Source organism: Gambusia affinis, linkage group LG21 (assembly GCF_019740435.1).
Source record: "Gambusia affinis linkage group LG21, SWU_Gaff_1.0, whole genome shotgun sequence".
In the NCBI taxonomy this organism is placed as follows: Eukaryota; Metazoa; Chordata; class Actinopteri; order Cyprinodontiformes; family Poeciliidae; genus Gambusia; species Gambusia affinis.
In genome coordinates, this window is record NC_057888.1 from 11,631,970 (window position 1) to 11,654,353 (window position 22,384).

At 40.1% G+C, this 22,384-nt stretch overlaps 1 protein-coding gene and 1 pseudogene across 5 annotated transcripts in view; one reads left to right on the forward strand and one right to left on the reverse strand.

Moving 5' to 3' along the window:
* The window catches only part of sulf1 (sulfatase 1), a 103,637-nt gene that overhangs the window by 43,699 nt on the left and 37,554 nt on the right, over nt 1-22,384 (forward strand). For 4 of the 5 annotated variants that reach the window (XM_044105349.1, XM_044105350.1, XM_044105346.1 and 1 more), the window contains exon 2: nt 18,592-18,813. The exons of the other annotated variant lie outside the window; for it this stretch is intronic. The gene's annotated coding sequence lies outside the window, so the exon portion shown is untranslated. The remainder of the gene's footprint in view (nt 1-18,591; nt 18,814-22,384) is intronic. 5 annotated transcript variants of the gene reach the window in all.
* LOC122824668 lies at nt 3,037-11,372 on the reverse strand (annotated as a pseudogene).

Genomic DNA, 22,384 nt, shown 5'->3' on the forward strand with positions numbered 1-22,384 from the left:
CCCCAGAATAGACTCTACTAGGGAGGCTTAAAAATATACATGATTGAATGATTTTTTTGCAAATAAACTGAAAAGTGTGTATTACTTAGTATATACCTGGAAAAATCAACAGTGTATATTATATACTTGCTCTCTCCACTGTATTTCCACATTTGTGGTTGTAATGTGATGAAATATGGAAAATTTCAAAGAACATGACTATTTTTGCAAGTCACTGTAGATGCAGCTTATACTAAAGCCAACACACAGTATATGGGGTTGTGGTAGCTGTAGTAAGCCTGCAAGACACCCGACTGGACACAGTATTCTGGATTGGAGATGTACAAGTGGTCAAGAAGAGTACGTTTTTCTGTGGTTGGATGAGAGATGAGTTGCATAAAGCCTTTGGCTCTAAACAACTCACTGATGGCTTTTTTCCCTGGAGGAATAAGGTCCTCATTGAAGTCTCCTAACACGACAATGGGTTGAATATCCATTGAATTCAGGCCATCCAAGAGGTTTGTCAGATTTCTTAAAAATGTTCCAAGATCATAACTTGGAGGCCTGTAAACTGTCGCAATGAGGGCTCTGACTGGGGTGTCGACTTTAACAACATTGAATTCAAGATCTGTAACCTGGTTAAAGAATCTACGTTCCTGCGGTTGGAGAAGACTCCGGCAGTAAGTCGCTACTCCCCCTCCCTCTTTGGTAGCAATGTCGACTCTGTTCGAGTAGGAGACATGTCTGTTCCGTGAAAAGAAAGAATAGCCCTCTATTTGGCAAGAAGCTGGAACAGAAGATCCAAACAAATGAGTCTCCGTTAGGCATAAGACATCTGCCAACATGAGTTCATGATGTTGTTTCATGTCCTCAGAGTGACAGACAAGACCTTCGACATTGTGGTGGACAATTGTTAATGTTGCACCCTGATGACCAGACTGAAAATGCAAGAGCGGTCTGGTGTGCAAAAACGATGCTGGTCTCATTGATTCCATAGCTGCTCTGATGTTTTCGTCAGCGTAGATCTTACTTTCATCGAAATCAATGATTTTAAGTCCTTCCAGGGAAGTTGTGCGACTGAGGGCGACATATGCCATTCCAGGTTCAAAAATACGTTTCAAGGAAATGACCGCAGACTTCATGGTCATCCCTTGAACCTTGTGTGCCGTACAACCAAAGGCTAACCTGATTGGAAATTGCCGTCGTACCACTCCCTTTACACTACTCTGTTCCTCAAATCTCTCAATGTAAACAAAGCCGTCTGGTTTACCCTGAATTTTTTTTGTATGTCCAGCAAGGGGTTGTCCAATTTGAGTCCAATTAATTTTACACTAGTCTTCCATCTTTGGTACTAGTGACAATATCAGAAATGGTGCCAAACGTTCCATTCACAAGACCATCCTCTACATCCAAGTTTCTTATAATCATTACCCTAAAACCCAAACCAGCCTGTATGTTGTTACACAAGTCTCGTTTGTTGCCCGCTATACAACAGCCCAAGTAAATCATGTTTCCTGTCTTTGTAACTCTTTTGTAGTCCTCTGCCTCAATATCAACTGTTACTGCACCTAAAGATGCCACAACTGCTGCATTATGGGTGTCCACCTGTTTGTTTGTTGCAAAATGTAGGACATCCATTGGACATTCTTTGGGGTCAGTAACAGCTTGGATCAAAAGAGTCCTGTCATCCTCACAAAGCAAATCCGCTTTACCTTTAACTCTAACTCGGTTCAGGAGCTCTGCAAACGCTCGGTCATCTTTCTGCCGCATGATTTCCGTTAAGGTGATCATCTGGAAATTCTCATTCCAGATATCAAGCATGCCATCCTCGGTGACACAAAGAGGTTTAGCTCGTCCAAGAGGTGGAAGTTGGAAGAAGTCCCCCACAGCCAAAACAGAGACCCCACCCATGAACCTGTTGTTCCCCTTGATTTGTTGAAATCTCCAGTCAACATATGCAAGTAGGTCTTTGGAGACCATGGAGATTTCATCGATGATTAAGATTTCTACATTAGAAAGAACTGCCCTCACGTCATCTAATGAATTTCCAAGACCCTTGTATGGTGGTTTTAAACTTTTGGGTAGTTTCAAGATCGAATGTAAAGTCTTCCCTGATATGTTGTACGCTGCGGTGCCAGTAAAAGCTGTGAGGAGCACGGTAGGCTTGGACATGTCACCAATTTCAAGAAGTCTAGGAAGCTGGCGCAAGAGCTTGGTTGCCTCCTGGTAAACACATTTGATGACATGAGATTTACCACAACCAGCTCCTCCCGTCAAGAAATAACAGAACGGTTCTGGGTCGTCACCCCAGACGCGCTTCAGACACCAATCGCGAATGGCATAAAACACGGACGCTTGAGTCTCATTTAAACTCCTGTACATTTGTCTGATGAAATCAGGGCTCAATTTAGGAGCTTCAATTTTTGGCATGTCTACAGTGCTGACATCAATTTCATAATCTGGAATAGGGTCTTGCTCTTCATCTTCTTGCAATGGTGGTCGTTCAGCAGCGCATTCTAAACGGTCTACCTCAACCTCGGGTGCAAAAGTGTTCCACGCATTTCGAACCGGTCCCTGCTTTTTTAGTTCTTCCATAATTTTGTCAATTTTTTTACCTTGCCCTTCATACCTTTTGCGATTGAAATCCACATAATGTTTAGCCCGATATCTACCACGGAACCCGTTGTTGTAAAAGGCTTCGTACGTTGTGTGTTCCTCATTTTAAGGTCCTCATCGTCTATGAGGAAAATACAACTTCAAGCCGCCTGTAAACTTTTCGGGGGTTTTTTTCTCCGAGAAACGAGTAAATCTAATAACTGCAGGTTTGCCCATAGTTCTTTTCTGGATGTATCCTGCATCATTAAGGAGGGGAATTGCGTTTGGCCCTTCAATTTGTCTGCCATATAGAACCCGGTATTCTGGCAAATTCTGCCAGGCACATGTGTTCGAATTCTAACGTTTCTGGTCTGTTGAGATATTTTTCCGGCAATCCTGTCATCCACACATTTTCCTCATCTGGGGACAGGTTCATGAGTTTACTCATCGGAAGGCTCATTTTTACACCGTCTTCATCTGTTTGAAGAAAAAGAACGCTGCGTGAGGACTTTTTGAGAGGTAGGCTACAAGTGCGCGCAACGGATTCTTGAGCACTGACCTCTCTCTGTTTTGAATAAGCCTGCATGATCTTTTTCATCTCGTCGCGTTGGCTAACATTGGCCGTCTTTAAATCATCTACAACAGACTTGAGGAACTGCGCCATTTCATGCTCTGGCTTGGCTATGTAGGACATCATGTACTCAATGCAGCTGTACTCATCAAGCACATACTGAATGTCCATGTTGGCGTTCCATGCACGGAGGAGATCAGGGTTGTACGCGTTAACCCAGCTATCTTTAGGATCGCGTTTCATCATTACCACCATTCCAGAAGTGAGAGCATCAACATGGCCATTGTACTCTACTTTGGTCATATTACAAGCCTGGAGTAACTCTGACAAATCCCTGAAAGATGATTTGTCATCTTTCAGTAAATCCCTAATTGGTTTCAGTTTTCTCTTTGCCTCTCTTTGTAGGTTTGAGACAAATGGTGATCTAGATTTTCTGGACTTTCTCCTACCTTTTTGCTTACTTTGCTTTGGTTTTTCGGCATCATTTTCAAAATCAAAGTCAATTACTGGGACCGTGATTCTGGTGCGGTCCATTGGTAGTTTGGGGAATCCAAATCGGCATTCAACATTACCTTTTTTGCATGATTTTGAGTGGTTTTTGCTGTGCATTTGAACCTCTGATACAATTTTGTGAAGCTCTGGATCTCTGATTTCATCAGGCAACTGACAGGATATATAACGATCGATGAACTTTATGACTTCACCATAAAATGAGGGGTCTTCCATTTCAGGTGCATCCTTTATCCATATCACAGCATGGATATGGGGTGAACCCCTTGCCTGAAATTCCACGCGATAAAAGTAATCCTCAACTGGTCCAATGGGCTGCGCAGGGGAAAGAATGAGGTCTCTGAAAAGTGCATCCACTCTCTTTTCAAACATGCGCATGACGGTGACAGGGTTACTTCTAAGAATGTCACACTTTGCATTCCAGTCAAGCTCAGAAAAACTTACCTGCTCCCCATGTTGACCTTTGATGGCCTCAATGACTTCTGGCCATCTCATTTCAGCAGCAGAGAATGTGCAAAAGAAAGTGGGCTTTCCAAGTTGCCTCACCATGGCGTGCAAATCCCGTAATCCTTTCTCCCAATAAGCGGGAGTTCCTCTCAAGGGTTGCATGAAACGGGTGGCCTCTTTATTTTGGATCAGTTTTTCCAACTCCTCTTTGTTCTGGAGCATTTTGCTGGAAATATTTTTTCCATCTTTGGTGCTTGGTTTACCTTTTCTTGTCTGAATGGACATACTATCATTGGCAATATGAGTTTCTGTCACAAACTGAGCAAAGAAAAGGTAACTCTGGTCTTTGGCAAACCGAGTATCTATTGAGAAAAGCCGTACATTGAAATACATACTCGGTGAAAGTGCAACACGGCGGGATTCATCTAATGTATTTATCCCAGTTGGGAAATGCACAGGGTAAGCCTTGGCTTCAAGTCGCGGAACACTGAAGAAGGAGATGGGCTTGTTCCCCTGAGCCGGCGCAATGCTGAAAATTCCATCTCCATATGACAATACTTCTTGTGCTATGTCAGGAGGCTGCATGCAGGTGTCCAAGATCAGACCAGGGCGAAGTGCCTGATGCTCTGCCCCTATGTGGTCAGGCTGCTGGTCTGTTGCTGCATCCATTTCAGCCTCCTCTGCCTGTAGATCAGAGTCCTCAACTGGCTGGTCATCTTGGAAACCCTCAAATGTTGCACTTTCATTTATACTAATGTCTTTGTAATCTGGATGACTCTCTTTAAGCTGTCTCAGTGCAGCTAAGACATTTTTCATGTTGACTGTGTAAAAATATTGGTAACCTTTATATTTGGTTTTTCTCTTAAGCTTCACCTGTAAAAGCTGGGCTTCCTCACGGGGCCTCGGAAGACTGTTTACAACTGTTTCCATGTCAGAAGGAACACAAACAACAGCTCCATGTATTGCCCTTTGCTGTCCTTTTGGCAAGGAAACAATTTTTGCAAAAGGTAAAATCTTTGCAATTAATTGCCTTTCAAGTACATTCAATTCCGCAAGCTCTGTGGGAACCGAAGCCAGGTGAAGGTTATTAGCAGCAGCAATCGATGGCATCTTTCCTCTAGTTAGATGGCTGTCACATGTGTAGCAGATCCACTCCCCCATCCTCTCTTCGGGTACAGAACATGGGGTAGAGCATGCAGATCCACACACATGAACATACGCACCTGTTAGACAATCAGCTACCACACGCATATTCTTGGTATATTTATCTCGTTTACAGTGCTTTACTTGATTGGGGAAAAGAGCTCTGTGGCACACGGTGCAAACATATGTGGGTCCATTTTGAATGTTCTTATAAAAGTTTTGTATCGCAGCTTTCATTTTGTCACTCATCAGAGGGCGTGGAGTTTCTAGTTGGAAGCCTACATTCCGTTTGTACTTTCTTCTGATTCGCAAAGCATGTTCTACTGTTAAATTTTTGGAAAGTGCTTGTCTTGATAGTCTGCCTCTTCTGTTGGCAATACATTTTTTATTATGTTTTACTCGATAACCAGGCTCACTATACTTGTCCTTCATATGCTCACGCATAATTTTTTTTTGTTGGCTTCTGAAATCGGGATCGTTTCTGAATCGTTGCCTTATGTATTCACGCATTGTCTTTTTGTGTTGGCTTCTGAAGACTGGATCGTTTCTGAAGCGATTCCTGATGTGTGATTTTTGTCTGCTTCTGAAGACAGGATCATCTCTGAACCGTTTTCTTATATACTCAGCCATGTAAGCTTTATGATTGGCTCTGAAGCTGCGGACAAAGTTGAATCTGTACATAACGTAATTTTTTTGTCTCTTCCGAAAAGATGCATCTGTCCTATATCTATTTTTGATCTGATCCTTCCTCTGCGCTTGATGAAGAATGTATGTTTCTTTTAAGGCCTGTAGTTTTTTGGTCCTAAATGTTGGAGATTTCAGATATCTTTCTTTTTCAGATGAACTTTGTTTCATTTTATTTAGTACATTCTGTCTCTGTTGCGTTTTGACCCTGTTCTTAATTTTTCTTCTATTGGTTTTAGGAACTTTTGATACATTTGGAATGGTTGGAGCCGTTTCCTCTAATACATTTGCAACTTCCCTAAGCCAAGGAGGCATTTCCTTTTCAGAGGTGCTGTCTGGTTTCAAAGCAGTTGGACTTATTTGTGTGGCTACAGATGAAATGTTCTGAAAGGCTAAATCCTGAGAAGAATTTGGCCTTTCAGAAGGGTCATCATTCTCCCTCACAAAACCTACTGGCACAAACTCATAAGTGGCATTGGGGCCGCGGTTTCGAAAGAGCTTCAGCAGATGGTTGACCATGTCAGACAGTTTGCAGAAAGTCATCATTACTGCAGTTCCACTGGGGTGGGGCAGGCCTGCTGAATTTCTTGAGTGGGAATCAAAAACTCCAAACCGACCGCTTCTGTCCCTGAAAACTGCAATGCACTCTGGAGTCACCAAAAGAAAAGCATGGGTGACATTTTCAGACAGACATTCCAGTTGCAGGGCAAGAGGCAAACCCAATTGTCGAGATCCTTGAGGGCTCCCGCTACCAGCAAAAACATGACCTACCCTTAAACCAGTTGTGTGTACAGCATAGATGTTCCTGTCAGTCAACACATGGTCAGGCATCTCTTCAAAGGTCAAGTGATCGTCACGAAACGTTCCATCACTGATCAGTTGCTGTTTAACGCCGACATAAAGTTGGTCTCCTTTTTCAATCACTCTGTCAAGCAACACTGTGTCAAACTGCAACCCCTCATTGTGATACGCTAAAAATGTGAGTGCCATGCATGTGCACTGGTGATTGCGGGAAAATGCAGCATACCTTCTGTCGGCTTGAGAATGTGAGGCACTTACCGACAGGACAGGTGGACCGCTGATCCCGGATTCCAGCGCAGAAGTCTATAATATCAAAAGAATAAAAGTCAGTATTTATAAAAATGTTCACCTGATGACTATCTACCACCAATTAGGCCAGTTGTACACAAGTATTTTGTATTTGAGCAATCAATTATTCAGATGATAAATAAATTAATTGAAATACAATTTTGATAAACATAATGGTAAATACTATTATTACAACAGTATTGGTTCAATTTTCAATATAAATACATATGTTCATATTTGTGCATCTAAAATTTATTTAATCTGTTAACAATATTAGCTCACTTTTTTAGCCAATTTGAAATTATATTCAATTTAATAAAAATAAAAAAGGCACAAATAATAAAGCAGCACACCCACAAAGTTAAAAACCCGAAAACACATTTTTTAATATATATAAAATCACTTTGCACAGTCATTTGTAGCTTTTGTGCGTGACAATCTTTGGCATCTTCGTCATACACAGAACCACATATGTCAACTTTCTCCACAACACATTGCCCTCTTCCACCCATTTGTTGTGACTGAGATGGTAGGAAGGAGTTACCTGGCAGCTCCCATCCCGGACATGGTCCTCCAGCGGCACGGAAGAGGACTCGGCAGGGGCCTCGACGTCCATCGGGGGGACCGGACTCCGTGCCTGGCGACGAGCTGGCGTGGTGGTCTCTCTCGGCGCTCCCTCCATCTATAAATCAACAGAAGCTATCAACTTGGTGCAAACTGAAAATATATATTTTATTATCTTAAAGACTGTGATATATTTTCTGAATCAATGACACACCTGCCGCTCCACCGGATTCAGCTTGGAGGGATCGGAAATTGGACGACGCCTCGGACTCGTCTTCTAATAAAAAAATAGAAGAAATTATATAATTGTTAAAACAAACTGTGGCACATCAAATTCAAATGATTTTTTTTTTTTTTATAAAATAAAATACCTTCTTCCTCGTCGGAGAACATGTAGGTATCGGAGCGTCAAGGCCAGACGCAGGAACGATCCGGTCCATCTCCTCCAGCAACGTTGGGCTGAACCACACAGGATTCGGGGGGATGGAAGAATCCAGCAGGTCTCCCTGTAAAATAAAAAAAATAGCTTAAAATAGATTCATTTGTACACCGAGGTCACAACATGTTTTGCTCTGAGGTAAAGAAAATCATACCTGTTGGTCAACCATCCTCCCAGTGGCCTGTGGATAGCCATCACCAACCTGGCCCCCGCGAGGCGACTGTAAACAATGAAAAATTATATTCAGTGGAAGCCAGATATATACATATATATTTTGTCATTTTTAACTAACTTTAATTTTACCTTTACATTTCCTCAAAAGAAATTATCTTAGTGTTTTGTGTGGTATTTCCTCCAGCACAACCTAAATTGCCACTTTTTTCTCTTTTGGATAAACTGTTATTACACATATAGGAGTTACAAAAATTTCAAGTTGGAAAATGTTTATTTTTTCACTGTGAAACTCACAAAGGGTTTCTACCTTAACTCCTGGAGTTTACCATGGCTGGAAGCTGCTTACTAGCTGGTAGGGGAGTAGCTCTTCCTCTACCCCTGGTGATCGACTCCTTACAGCTGTACAGCGCCGCCATTCCTCTGCTTGGACCTTTGAGTACCTGCCTCTGACCCTACCATTACCTCATTTTACCCTTTATGCCTCAGATTATCTACATTTCTAATAAAACTGCCATCAACATCATTTTAATCTTCACTGTGACTCACAATATGGCTCCAAGTTTCCCTCTTTGACTTCAAGTTAAAAAAATCGCAAACCTGCTTGCTGCACATTTATTAGTTACACAATTTTTCATATATAATGACCAGACTGTGAGAGTCTTTACTCCAAGTTTTTCCTGGACTCATTTATAGATTAACATAAGTGTGCGATTGTTATTTTGTCTATTTATTTTATATTTTGTATAATCCAGAGCTTCACATATATTTTTACTTTATGGAAAAGTTGAAATGGACACTCAGGTAGGCAGACACAAAACAGACACGTTAAAAAGTCAAATATATACATTCATGGATTCTTAAAGAATTAAACATGCAAGATTTTGCTTAAATCAACTAAGCATGTATCCAGTACCTTACGGCCACCGACCACAGTCCAGGCGAAGGGGTCCGAACGACGCGGAGCAGCCACCTCGCCAACCACAACCAGCCGGGGCAGGGGACGTCTCACCGCGGGGGGGGATGCCGTCCCAAGGGGGGGAGGAGCCAACATCACAGGAGCTGGAGATTTCGGTGCACTTAACTCAAGTTGCGAAGAGACCGCCGCCTCAAGCAACTGAGAAAGGACCTCCATCCCAGGACGATCGCTCAAATGAACCTGAAGATATAAACACATTTTATAAAATACAGTACGCCTAAATAATATTTTTACAATACAACTATAAAAATCAATTCAACTTACGCCGTCCCTGCTCCACAAGGCTAGGCTGCTCAACGGGAAGTGTTCAGTGACAGGCAGGTACCGAACACCTAGACAGAAAAAAAGAAAATGTCATTCTTACTGTCAGTCACACTAACAATGTCGTAATTTGAGAAAAGTAGATACAAAAGGAAAAAGAAATTTTTTCATACACCCTGAAAACTATAAAACGTTAATTTGCTGAAGTTTTAGTCTAAACACAAATTGTGTAAGTCACTTACCTCTCTGAGCAGCCACACGTTGAAACTCCTGCCGCAGCAGCTGTTGCACACTTTCCTTCACGCCAAGGCGTGGGGGAAAGTCCACAACGACCACCTGTAAAAATTGAGACAAATAAATGAACAAATTAACATATGCCAGGTTTTCTGATATATTTGATTATGGATAAATGCAGTGGATATTATACTTACATTAGCAGAGAGGTTGCAGACGGTACGCAACAAAGCGTCAAACGCCGCTCCGGCCTCCACGAAGGTCCTGCTGGCGGTCAAGTTGTTACTTGGGGCCAGAAGACAGATCACCTCGGGGGGCCGAGGCAGAACTGCATCCAGCACCTCAAGCCGCAACTCTTCCGCAGAAGCTCCGGGAGATGCAAGCATCCCTAAGGAGAAGTCGCCCTTTGGCATGGTAGAATACCCATCCACAATAGCACGCAGATGGGAATCACCAACCAAAAGAGCAAACTGAAAAATAAAAACAAACATTAAGGTTTTGCTTATAGAGTTTTATCATTCAAACCAAGATTTGTGTATGAAATCGATTAAAAATGTACCTTCTTCTCCAGAGCCTCGGCAGTAGGCAGAACCAACTTGCAGCTCCGTCTGGTCACCCGGGAAGCTGGCCACGTCTCCAGCGATGGCGCGCCCGTCCCACGGCCTGTTTAGAGATGTGCATTTATCAAGATTAGGATTTAATGGCTTTGAAAATTTAACAAGAAAACAACAAAGATCTGATATACATACGCGACTCCGGAGAAGTCGACTGCCCACGGGGCTCCTCGTCCTGACGAACCACGGGCGACATCTGCAAAAGAATTATTTAAAAAATGTTTAGATTAAGTACAAACATAACTGGATTGGGCTATTCTACATAAAAGAAACTGAACTTGTCATGAACATACCTGGTAGGGCAGGCCACCCTCCAGCAGTCGGGACGTCTAAAGACATAAATAAAATGAGTAAACCAAATGACTGTTATCATCCAACAATAAGTTACTAAAATATAAAATGACAGCCTTACCTTCGTCGGCGGAGACCGAGTCGGGTTCCAAGCGCTGGGTGCGAGCGGTGGTGTCCCAGGCTATAAACACAGAAATGATTATAATCATGCTTAAAGTCCAAAGTACAGTAAAAACTACTGTTAGACAAAAACAATTACTGCAATTTGTAATTGATATACCTTGGCGACGACCGGCACACTCTCCAGCTTCCTCCATCTCACCTTGGCCGCCTCGGAGCGCCGTCCCCTACGGGGCATCCTGTAAGACCACAGCAGAAAAAAAGAAGACACCTGGGGGGGGAAAGGCGGTTATTTAAATGTGTGTGTGTGTGTGTAACTGAATGTTACTATGTGCAAAAGAACTTGTCTGAATATGTAGATAAAATATGTGTCTGTAGGATAAAGAGGTCTGAGATGATGTGGTGATGCAGAGGTGAGAATCGCAGCAGGCAGCAGTGGAAAACTTCCAAATCGCCAAGTCTCGCACAAGAGAAAAGCTGTAAATACAAGAAAAATAAATTTCAATTAATAAAGGATCGTAAAAATATATATTTTTAAAAAATAGGTTGTTTTTTTTCTTAATATAAGGACAAAGTTCAAAATATTCTGAGGCTTCTAAACAGGACCAATATACTTTTCACAACTGGTGTAAACATCCGTGCATTTTACAACTTGGTCAAAAATGTAATTAAAAAAACAGATTAAACAAATAAATGTAACAGGTTTGTCTTATGCAAATTGAAAAATAAACTTTAACCAAATTAACCAAGTCATTTACTATATAAGCTCTTTAAAGTAAAAGATAAAAGTTGTTAAAACATGTTAAACATCAAAATTACAAACCAATGCAAATTAAATATGGGATTCATCCTGTGTGATGAAACCTCAAATTAAACTGTAAGCAATTATCCCAAACACTGAAAGTAATGAATGTAAAGTCGACGGCCCTAACACTCAAATCAAATTGATGTGAATTCAGCATTAGTATGAAGTCGTTTGAATCTAACCACTAATGTTCTTCTGACACGCAAAATAAAAGCCACACTCTCCCAGCCGGAAGAATATCTCATTCAATCCCAATGTATGACTGTATATCACATAGACAAATACGAACAAAATTACGAGACTTAAAAACAATGCAACATTTAATTAGTTAGCTTCCCGTGGGTCTAAAACATTTATCTTCACCTTTACAAATTCCCTTTGTGTGATTTATGGGTGTGACTTCCGCAGCAAACCGGAACCATCATTTGTTTACATGTTAGCAACTCGCTAACCGGCTTTTGTCAAAGGTCTTACACACAAAATAAACCTAGATATTTTATTTTGTCATTCCTGGGCCAAACATAATAATAAAATCTCAGATCATGAACTTATTTTATTAAATTCAAGCTAAAATAAAATGGCTAAGTTTGATTAGTCCATCACAACCAGAACCGCGATGTTCTCCGTTGCTGAGTCACGCTAAAAATCAACAGATAAATGACTGCAGGTGCTGCGCTTCAGACCGTACTACACTCGAACCGAACCGAATAACACATTAACCTGTTATAGAGAGCAACTTGCGACTGGTAAGTGACATAAGATGCACTTGCGGATCTATATCATATATCATGAGGGCTAGGAATAAATTGGCTAAATCTACAAAACTCCTGTTCCATCAAGCTATCAGGTATGCTATCAGAGCCACAACAAAATATTCCACAGCAGTCAAACTTTTAAAATTGAGCACATTTCTCAAAGAACACATTAAGTCTAAGCAGTTATAATAATACTGTAATCAAATGAAATATTGAAATGGTATATTTTATGGAGAGAGCACAAACACTTCTTACCTTGACCGAAGCAGACTCGGAAGCAGAAAGTTCCAGAAGCTTCGACGACTTGGTAGTACGTGGCAGCCAATCAGAGATGGTGCATTTCCCGCTTCTATGACGTATCCTGCTGCTGACCAGTCAAGCCGCATATAACAACGATTTTAAAAAATGCAAACATCACAGCTGGCTGGCAACTTCTTCACCTTACGTCACAGGCATAGATACAAGATGGTATGTTGGTATGTGTCAACCAATCAGTTATTGACATTTTCCACGTGTCAGCTGATGCGGGCTGCTGTTTAAATTGTATATATATATATATATATATATATATATATATATATATATATATATATATATATATATATATAAATAAATATATATATATATTTTTTTATTTTTTTTTTGTTTATATTATTATTATTATTTTTTTATATTATTTTATTTTTTTTTAATGGAGGGAACACAAACCCGCCTGTCATCACAGCTGGCTGGCAACTTCTGCACCTTAAGTCACATGCTTAGATACAAGATGTTATGTGTCAACCAATCAGATATTGACATTTTCCAGCGTGTATGCTTCAGCTGACGTGTCAGCTTTGAAAAAAGCAAAAAAAATTATACGTATAGAAAATTTTTATTTTTTAAAAAAAAAGGTTTATTTTTAATATATATATAAGTCAGAGAAATAGCTAATAGCTTATTTAAGCTAAAAGGTTAATGCAAATGAACTGCCTTTCGCAAGGCAGTTCACTAACCTAGGAGGAAAAGATATTGCAGAATAATATTATTGCATCGCCATAGAGTGTGCAATAATATTAGCCCCCACTAGTGGGGGACAGTGAAATGCTAATGTCAGTGCTAAATTACGGCACTGTTAGAGCACTGTCTTGCTGCGCAAGACAGTGCTCTAACCTGAGAGAAAAAAAATTATGCAAGCTGATCTTATTGGGCTCAGTAAAATGCTAATGTGCGAGAGTTAGAAACCGTTCAGAAACCGTAATACATATTCGAAAACCGTTTGAAGCATATAAGAGGGCTATTTGTCGTCTCCAATAGTACCGCAATTCATATTTTTACCTCATTCACAGTAGCATGTGGGATATTATTAGAATGTTCTCTGTAATTTACTTAATTCCTTCAGTATACTAAACATGGCAGATAAGTAAGAAAAATAGGTAATAGCTTATTCAAGCTAAAAAGCTAATGCTAATGAACTGCCTTGCTACGCAAGGCAGCTCCCTAACCTGAGAGAACCAGATAATGCAGAATGATATCATTGCACCGCCTGCGGCGGTGCACTGTCCAGAGGGGCATATTGAGGCTTTTATTTTGAAATTTGCAGTAAGCTTCATATTAAATGCCCACACTAATCCAGTGTCTAAGAGTGCTTTGGATAAACCAATCACGTCAAGCAAAAATGAGCAAATATATGATGTAAAAATTGCCAAGGCTTTTATTTTGAAATTTTCAGTAAGCATCATAAGAAATGGTCAATCTAATCCCATGTGTAACAGTGAATGTGTTAAATCGTTTCTATAATGCTCAAAACACAAGTAGTTCTAAAGGCCAGCTCAGTCCTCCTCTGTAGTAACTGACAGTTCCACCATGTTGTAGTTCTAACCTTCAGTCTTTGTAGTTCTAAAGAGCAGCTCAACTGTCATGAGAATGAAACACACAGGGAGAGATGGAATCCTAATAGTTTGAAGCAGTTAGTTTTTCTGATCAAAGCAGGCCAAACATATCTTTACCTAAATGCTGCCAATAGCATGTGGGGTATCATTAGGATGTTTTCTGTAATTGACTTACTCCATTCAGTATATTTAAAATGACTAATAAGTAAGTAAAATAGCTAATAGTTTATTTAAGGTAAAAGTCTTATCTTAACGATCTGCCTTGCTGCGCAAGGCAGATCCCTAACCTGAGAGAAGACTATAAAGCATTCTAATATTATTGCATCGCCTTACGGCGATGCATTAACCTGAGGGCAATACGAAGGCTTTTATTTTGAAAAATAAACATAAGCTTCATATTAAATGCTCACACTAATCCAATGCCTAACAGTGTTTGGGTTAAATTCCTTATTTACTGGCCTAAACAGCCAGTAGTTCTAAATGGAAGCTCTGTTTTAACTGAGTGTTAGTTAGAACTACAGATATGGTGTTCTGATAGTCCTATTTATTATCATTAGGTCAAAGGTTAATGCCATTGCACTGGCTTGCTGCGCAAGCCAGTGCCATAACCTGAGAGGAAAAGATAATATAGGCAGAGATTTTTGCAGCGCCTTACGGCGCTGCACTCACCTAAGGTAAAAGTCTTATCTTAACGATCTGCCTTGCTGCGCAAGGCAGATCCCTAACCTGAGAGAAGAATATAAAGCATTCTAATATTATTGCATCGCCTTGCGGCGATGCATTAACCTGAGGGCAATATGAAGGCTTTTATTTTGAAAAATAAACATAAGCATCATATTAAATGCCCATACTATGGCGTTTTGGTTGTCCTATTTAATATCATTAGGTCAAAGGTTAATGCCATTGCACTGACTTGCTGCGCAAGCCAGTGCCATAACCTGAGAGGAAAAGATAATATAGGCAGAGATTTTTGCAGCGCCTTACGGCGCTGCACTCACCTGACAGAGATATTGGGGCTTTTATTGGGAAATTTCCATTAAGCTTTATTTAAAATTGACACATTAATCCTGTGTGTAACAATGGTTTGTAAAAATCTGTTATAAAATGCCCAAAACACAAGTAGTTCTAAAGGCCAGCTCATTCCAGAGTGTCCTCCCATAAATCAGCTGCTCTGGCCTCATGTGTTCCGTTGCTATGGTAATGGATCAGCTGCTAACTGTCAGTGTGTTTGAGACAGAAAGAGGGGAAAAAAATTCTATCTTTGTGAGACACCCAGCCAATTAATATGGAAAAAGCACTCCGAACAAACCTTTGCCGTTCAGGAACCGTAATACATATTTGAAAACCGTTTGAAGCGTATGAGAGGGCTATTTGTCGTCTCCGATTGTACCGCAATTCATATTTTTACCTCATTCACAGTAATTGCAGTGATGAGACAAAAAATTGTGCAGAAACTTTTCAGAAATACATGGAAGTGAACCTGGGAGAGCGTCAGTTACCCTGTCCCATGATTTCACTCTGAAGCACCTTGACAGAAAACCGTAAATGCTAGAGAAATATCGAACACATTTTACCGGAGCAGGCATGCGTATCAATGTCATGACCGAGTTTGATACCAATCGGGCGATATTTGTGGGCGTGACAGCGATTTCAAAATCACTTTGGGGTCAAAAATCTGCTTAAATTCTCACTCTAAAAAAACGGCAGTTGGTGTCAGTTATGCTCTGCGTTTCGGCAGTTGGAAATTTTGCTCGTTTTTCACTTTTTACTTCGCCATCGTAAGTCCGATTCCTTATAAAAATAATAGCTCCAATGCCGGGATCGAGCCGCACGTTTTGATACCACTTTTATGGGTGGGCTCGCAGCGGTACGAGCCGCATTAACGGTAACGGAAGAATAATAAATAATATATAAAGAGACATTCTATTGGGTGTAGAACAATAGGTTCCTGCCCATGCAATGCATGGAGGCAGTGACTGACTTGCTTCGCAAGTCAGTCACTGCTCTCCTTATGCATTGCTATGGGGCAGGCCCCAATAATACTTAAAGAGACATTCTATTGGGTGTAGAACAATAGGTGCCTGCCATGCAATGCATGGAGGCAGTGACTGACTTGCTTCGCAAGTCAGTCACTGCTCTCCTTATGCATTGCTATGGGCAGGCCCCAATAAAGCTGTAACACTGATCCACATGGATCTTGGGGATATCACTGCATGACATAGGACTGTTTTGTGACTAAAGAAAAAGTTTAAAGGGTTTTGTGTGTATATAGTATTAGGAAAATGTAAAAAAAAATATTGAAAGTATTTACTAATGACTAAATTAATCTGAATCTACTGGTGTTTATTAGAGACAAACAGAAAGATTGAATAGTGACTGGAATCAGTTGATTTTTCAGCTTGGCCAGAATAATACTGTTCAGTGTGGAAGTTTTTTATTTTGGATAAAGACTGAAAAGATACTTAGTTTGTTATAAAGGAGTTATTTATTGGAGATAGACAAACTGAAATGAAGTATTTTATTTGTTCATTCAGGCTGCTATAATGGAGAGCTGAAAATTGTGCCGGTGCTCTATTTGATCTTAAGCCATTTTGTATTTTTGCTGTTTCTGTTGTTTGTACCAGAAAAAGTCGTGCATAAAACAGAGCTGTTCTAAATGGATGCTGATTGCCTTGGGAACAGTTGGTTGAATTGGAAACAAAAGGAAGCAAAAATCATGGGTATGATGTCCATGAAAATAAAAACATACCACTGCTGAAAATGCGATGAAGATGTTACTTTTTTTCTTTAAAAAACCAAACATTAATCAGATTTTGATAAGAACAGTTGGAAAATACCCAATCCAGTCAACTCTTGCTTCTGAGTTGTTTTCCTGCTTCTTCTGCACTGACCGGAAACAGTTTAGGTGTTTATTTCCAAAGCCACTAAAAAGGTGTTGATATTTTAACCAACTTTGCATAAAGTGAGTTTTGGAATGTTTTATTTTAAGCCAACAGTGAAAACTTGTGGGACCAATGTTTATTTCCAAAGCCATTAAAAGTATTTCACTTTTTTTTTTAGAAAAAGTGAAATACTTCTGTGGACAGCATGACTAAAACAAGCTGTCCTACATAGTATAATTCTGTTCTTCTATAGTTGTGATACTTTTTTTGGAGCATTTGGAAGCGAGAAGAAACTGTCTTTGAACTTCTTTTGAACTGCAAGCCTGAAGATCTCTGCCACTGATTACAGCCAGTTCTGTATGGGATGCCAGTAATGCCGAATTTTGTGGTTGTATTGGGATTTGAGGATGGAGTTGAATACACTAGAATGAAGAAAATGTAAAAAAAAAAAAAAAAATCTCCATTTCATAAAAACATTTACTTATACAAGAATCTCAATTAATATAATTTCTGATTGCTGCTTTTCCAGTATTTCTCAAAAAACAACTTAAAACAGAGGTTGTTTTTGTAGAATAGAAACAAACCCTTTAAAGTTTATTTTTTTTTTGTATTTAACACCTTTGATTAACTCACTGTTGATGATGTTCATTTTCAAGGGGGAAATTATCTTGAGTGCTTGTCTGTGAAGTCGCTCCTTAATATTATCAGTTCCTCGTTATCTTCCTGTAATGGATCCTTAAGTGGCACAGTGATTCTACTAAAGGATTAAGGCAACAGCTTTGTCACCTAATATTTTTCTTTGTCTTTCCACAATGCTGCAGTAATGGTGCTGGAAGTAAATAATCAAACTGTGATTTCTTATCTCTGATAATTTCTCACTCTTACTTTAGCTTAGTAATTTTATTGTCTCCTCCTGTAACCTTCCTTCTAATTCAAGACAAAAGGTGGTGAAAAGCAGGAATGCAGCCTGGGGACTATAAGAATTTATCACACTAAGGTGTGAGCGCTCCTGTGCCTGCAGATGTAACGGTTTAGTGCCAACAGCATTCCCACCATGAAGCCAATAGGGGTTTTTATGGCATTTGCAACTTTTATTCTCGGGACCACATACCCTGTGACTGCTGAGAGAGGAGTGGGAGGAGGAAAGGTCAATATCCTGGGGATGAAATAGTTTTGTGTGTGCAGCACTCAAATATTTTCATCAAGATGACATAGAGGAAACAAATAGTTTATCCTTTTCTGCCTCTACTGTTTGAATGTGTCCTCTTTTTTTTTCTCCTCCAACTTCTGCTCCCCTCCCATTGCTCCCGTTTCCACTCCTCTCGCTCTTCCTGTTGGTCTACGCTGCCTCTCGGGTTACGATGACTGGGGGGTTTTCTTGCTCTCAGTTCATAGTGTCCATACAAGGTGGGGGTGGTACTGCGTGTGAGTGTGCGCGTCTGTCTCTCCCTCTCTGCGCTGTCCCGTGTCCTTGTCCCTGCCTCCTGGCAGTGAGGAGCCACCCAGCAGCCGGATTGTGATTGGGCAGGGGGAGTGGGGCTCTTGACACAAGCGTGGTGCTGACTTCTCCGGGACGTGTTTCAACAGATGGTCGAGGTTAGAGAGTGTCATCACATCGGAGCGAGGATTAGAGGAGAGAGGTTGTCTTCCAGGAGTTGTGTGGTCCCCCCCCCTACTGTTCCTCCTTCTTCTACACTTGAAACTCAAAATCCCAGCACCAGGAGACAAACTCCTCCACGAGGAAAGGAAGGTCTGGTGAAGAACGTGAGGATAAAGCTCAGACAGGACTCCTTGCCTCTTGCCTACCAGGTACTACACAACTTTCCCACTATTTCTTAATTTTGTTTTTTCAGAATTTCTCCCCTCTTCTGTAAAGCATTTGCAGAACATCTGTGACTCAGTTAACAGAGTGTGACTCTGTAAGAAGAGATATGTAGTGGCAGTGGGCAGCGGTGTTTTCGCAGTCCGTCTGTGTACTGCCTGTACCGCAGCCCTTGTGTGTGTGTGCAAGGTTTTCATAGTTTTCCCCCTGAATGACAGGAATTCCCTCCGTCGCAAATTCCTCTGTCTCAAGGGATTAGAGGGCACCACATTCCATTAATATCATTTTTTTTCCTCAATGCAAAAGCATTCACCTGTTAAATTTTCAGTTTGCCTAAAGGATAAGGTCTTAAAACTGAATCTTAGCTTCAGTGAATGCAATAAATCTTTTCTCATCTAGAAAACTAGAGACCTCGATGTTTGATTATATTACTTCGTTAGCTGTGAAATCCATATGTTTATGCAATTGCTCACTTTACATTTCATAACACATTATAAGAGTCAGACAATATGCTATAAGTTTATTTTTGTCAAAACATCATGACATTGTATCACTCAAACAAATAGTCCAAAATAGCATCGGTTTTCCTGCTGAAGCAGATGAGTGTTGTGATGTGATGGGGAGAGAGAGAGACAGAGAGAGAGAGTGGAAAGAAAACTTTTTTCTTCCCTGGGTCTTATTGTTATAGCGATTCTGAATAATTATACTTAGAGGCACATCAATCAGTCTGCCAATTTTCTCTCAGTTGACTCTGATCAGTTACTGTACAATGATCTATCAGTAATTAAAACATTCAGCAACCACGCCAACCAATAGCTTGTACTCTTTGAATTAAATAAAAATCAGTGAAAAATTTTGAAATTCCTTCATGTTTTATTGGATTCTGTCAATAAACCTGCAGTACACTTTTTTTTTTTTTTTTTTTTTTTTACACCTCAGTGACATTAGATTTTAGAGCATGGCTGTCCATCTCCAGTCCTCCATGCTTAGTCTCCTCGCAGTTGTAGATCCGTCTTTGCTTCTACAAAACTGATTGAAATGGTCCAACTACCTCCTCGACAAATTCTGCGTAGGCCTGTTAATGAATCATCGTCATTTGAGTCAGATGTGTTGAACTAGGAAAAGGACTGAATCTTGCAAGATATAAACTATTGAGGACTGACTTTATACACCATTGTATTTGAGAGAAAAAAAATCCAACTTAAAAGTAAACAGATATCAGATTGCAAAACATTGATTGGAGTATTTCTAATTAAATTACTTACTACTGAATTGTGAACCTTTTTCTAATGTCAAAGATGTGCTCAACTCTGCACATCTTTGACTAAGACATCTCACATTATACTGACTGTGGACAGTGTAGTCTATCAAAGACTTTGGGTGCCACTTCTATATCCCCTCCCTTTAGTCGTGATAAGTTCTTTAATAAATCTTTTCCCCGAGAGCAATTCTGGCAAATTGTATCAGCAAAGACTAAATAGATGAGTTGTTGCGGAGCTGTCTCCGGAGAGACCGTCAAAGGTGCGCAGAGATGCAGCAAGTTGGGGGAATGTACTACTCATGTTGGCTATTTAAGTCAAGTCAAGTGAGAAGAGTGACCTGCCAGTGAAGTGGCAATATGATGTATAATATTTATACCCAGCTCCAGGCACCGTGCATGAGGTGTTTTGTAAATGGAGATTGTGCAGCTGTGAAAGTCTGAGAGAGGAGAGGGGTGTTGTATGGGTGAAAGCTGCTGTTGTGTGAGATTGTGTGTTTATCTTTGTAAACCAGCCGTAGCTACACTCGCTGGTTGATACTTGGAGAATTTAAAAGTACCCCCATAAGATTGTCAACGTGGGTTACAAGTAGTTCAGTGAATAATATCCAGGCAACTTGGACTTATTTTATTGATCAAGTAAAAACGGTTTTCTGTATCCAGTCAGTCAACAGTCCACCAAAGCCCAGAGCATTTATCCCCTGACCTAGATTTACTAAATGGCAAAGTTATGATGTGGCTCCATTCAGAGTCGGTGGCTTGTATCAGGCACAATAACTGTAAAACCGTTGGCCTTCATTTCAATGCTTTGGCACTGTCAGAGCGCTTAACTGAAAGGCGAGTGTAGAAAGTGATGGAGAGCCCTTTTTACCTCAAAATTTCAGTCATGACAGGACTGATCTACAAACCCAACACCTCACTCCAGTTTCACCCGGCAGTGTTTGGATTCGATTTCTGATTAGCCTTCCCAGAGCACAGTGAATCAGCTTTGGTGGGGGGGGGGTTCAAAACACTGAGCTTCCTGCCAGCTCAGAGGAGAGGAGAAGAGAGATCCTTTAAAGAGTTTTTAGCTTTTCTGTGCTACAAACAAGAGCACAAGCAGCTGCTGAAAATAATTAGATTCTGAGAGGGAAAGGCACTCGCCAAGACAAACGTTGTTCCAGTAGCAGCTTTGCCATCCTTGAGATCTACTTAGGAATCTGTGTGTGTGCGCGTTTGTGTGTGGGTCAATGTGCGTGTGAAAGTAATAAGTGGAGTAATTTGTTCTCCTGATAAGGACGCTGAGTGACTGAGTCCAATGGAAGGAGAAGAGTTGGCAGAGTCTGTGGCTTTAAGCGTTTCCACAAACATATGGCCTTTAAATGCCAAATGCCGTGAATCAGGAAATATTACCGTCTAATGACTCTGAAAAAACATTACTTGTTGTCATTATCAACTGAATTCTAACCTTTTCTTGTTTTAATTCTACATTTTACATCCCAAAATCTACCTTTTTAGCAGCAAATTTTACATTTGGCTTCTAAAATTGCTAGGCAATAAAATTAAAACCTTTGCAGATGACTTTAGAGTGTTCAAGCAAGAGAGGTTTGGAGAATTTTGGAATGGGAATAAATATACCGCGAAGTGGTCAAATACTTTATTTTACCAGTACATTTATTTATTTATTTACTTACTTTTACAAAAAATACAAAATCAGTTTGTGGTAACGAATAGATCCAACATAAAGAATCTTTGCTTTAAAAGCGGTCTCAAATTCACATTGCTCTTCATCAAATGAAGGCATACCATTTAAAGGCATACTTTCTTATCCTTAAATGGAGTGAAAGCACTGAACTCATGTCTTACCTTTTCAGATGCACTTAAACAAATCTAACATTTCAATTAAATAGCATTAAAATATAAAAAATATAAATGTATTTCTTTTTAATTCACAGGAATTAACTTTTGATACATTTGAAAAAGAAATAAATGGATTCAGAACTAGAAAAGCATTTCATGTTCAACAGGGTTTAGATCAAAATATTTTTAGCTTATGCTAATCTACTGTAATCAAAGCAAAACCAAACTTAACAAAACACTTTTTTACCTCAAAAGATCTCAGAATGATACTGAGATGAATTCTCAATATTTATTAGTCAATTTGGGAGAACATTGAATTGGAAATACACAGAACCACAGAAAAATGTTTCATCCAGAGCATTAGCCACAACATGTATTTGATCCAAATATGTTTGCTTTTTCAACCAATGGGCAACATTAATAGTGTCTATCTTTATTCTTAAGTGAACTTTGGCCTTTAA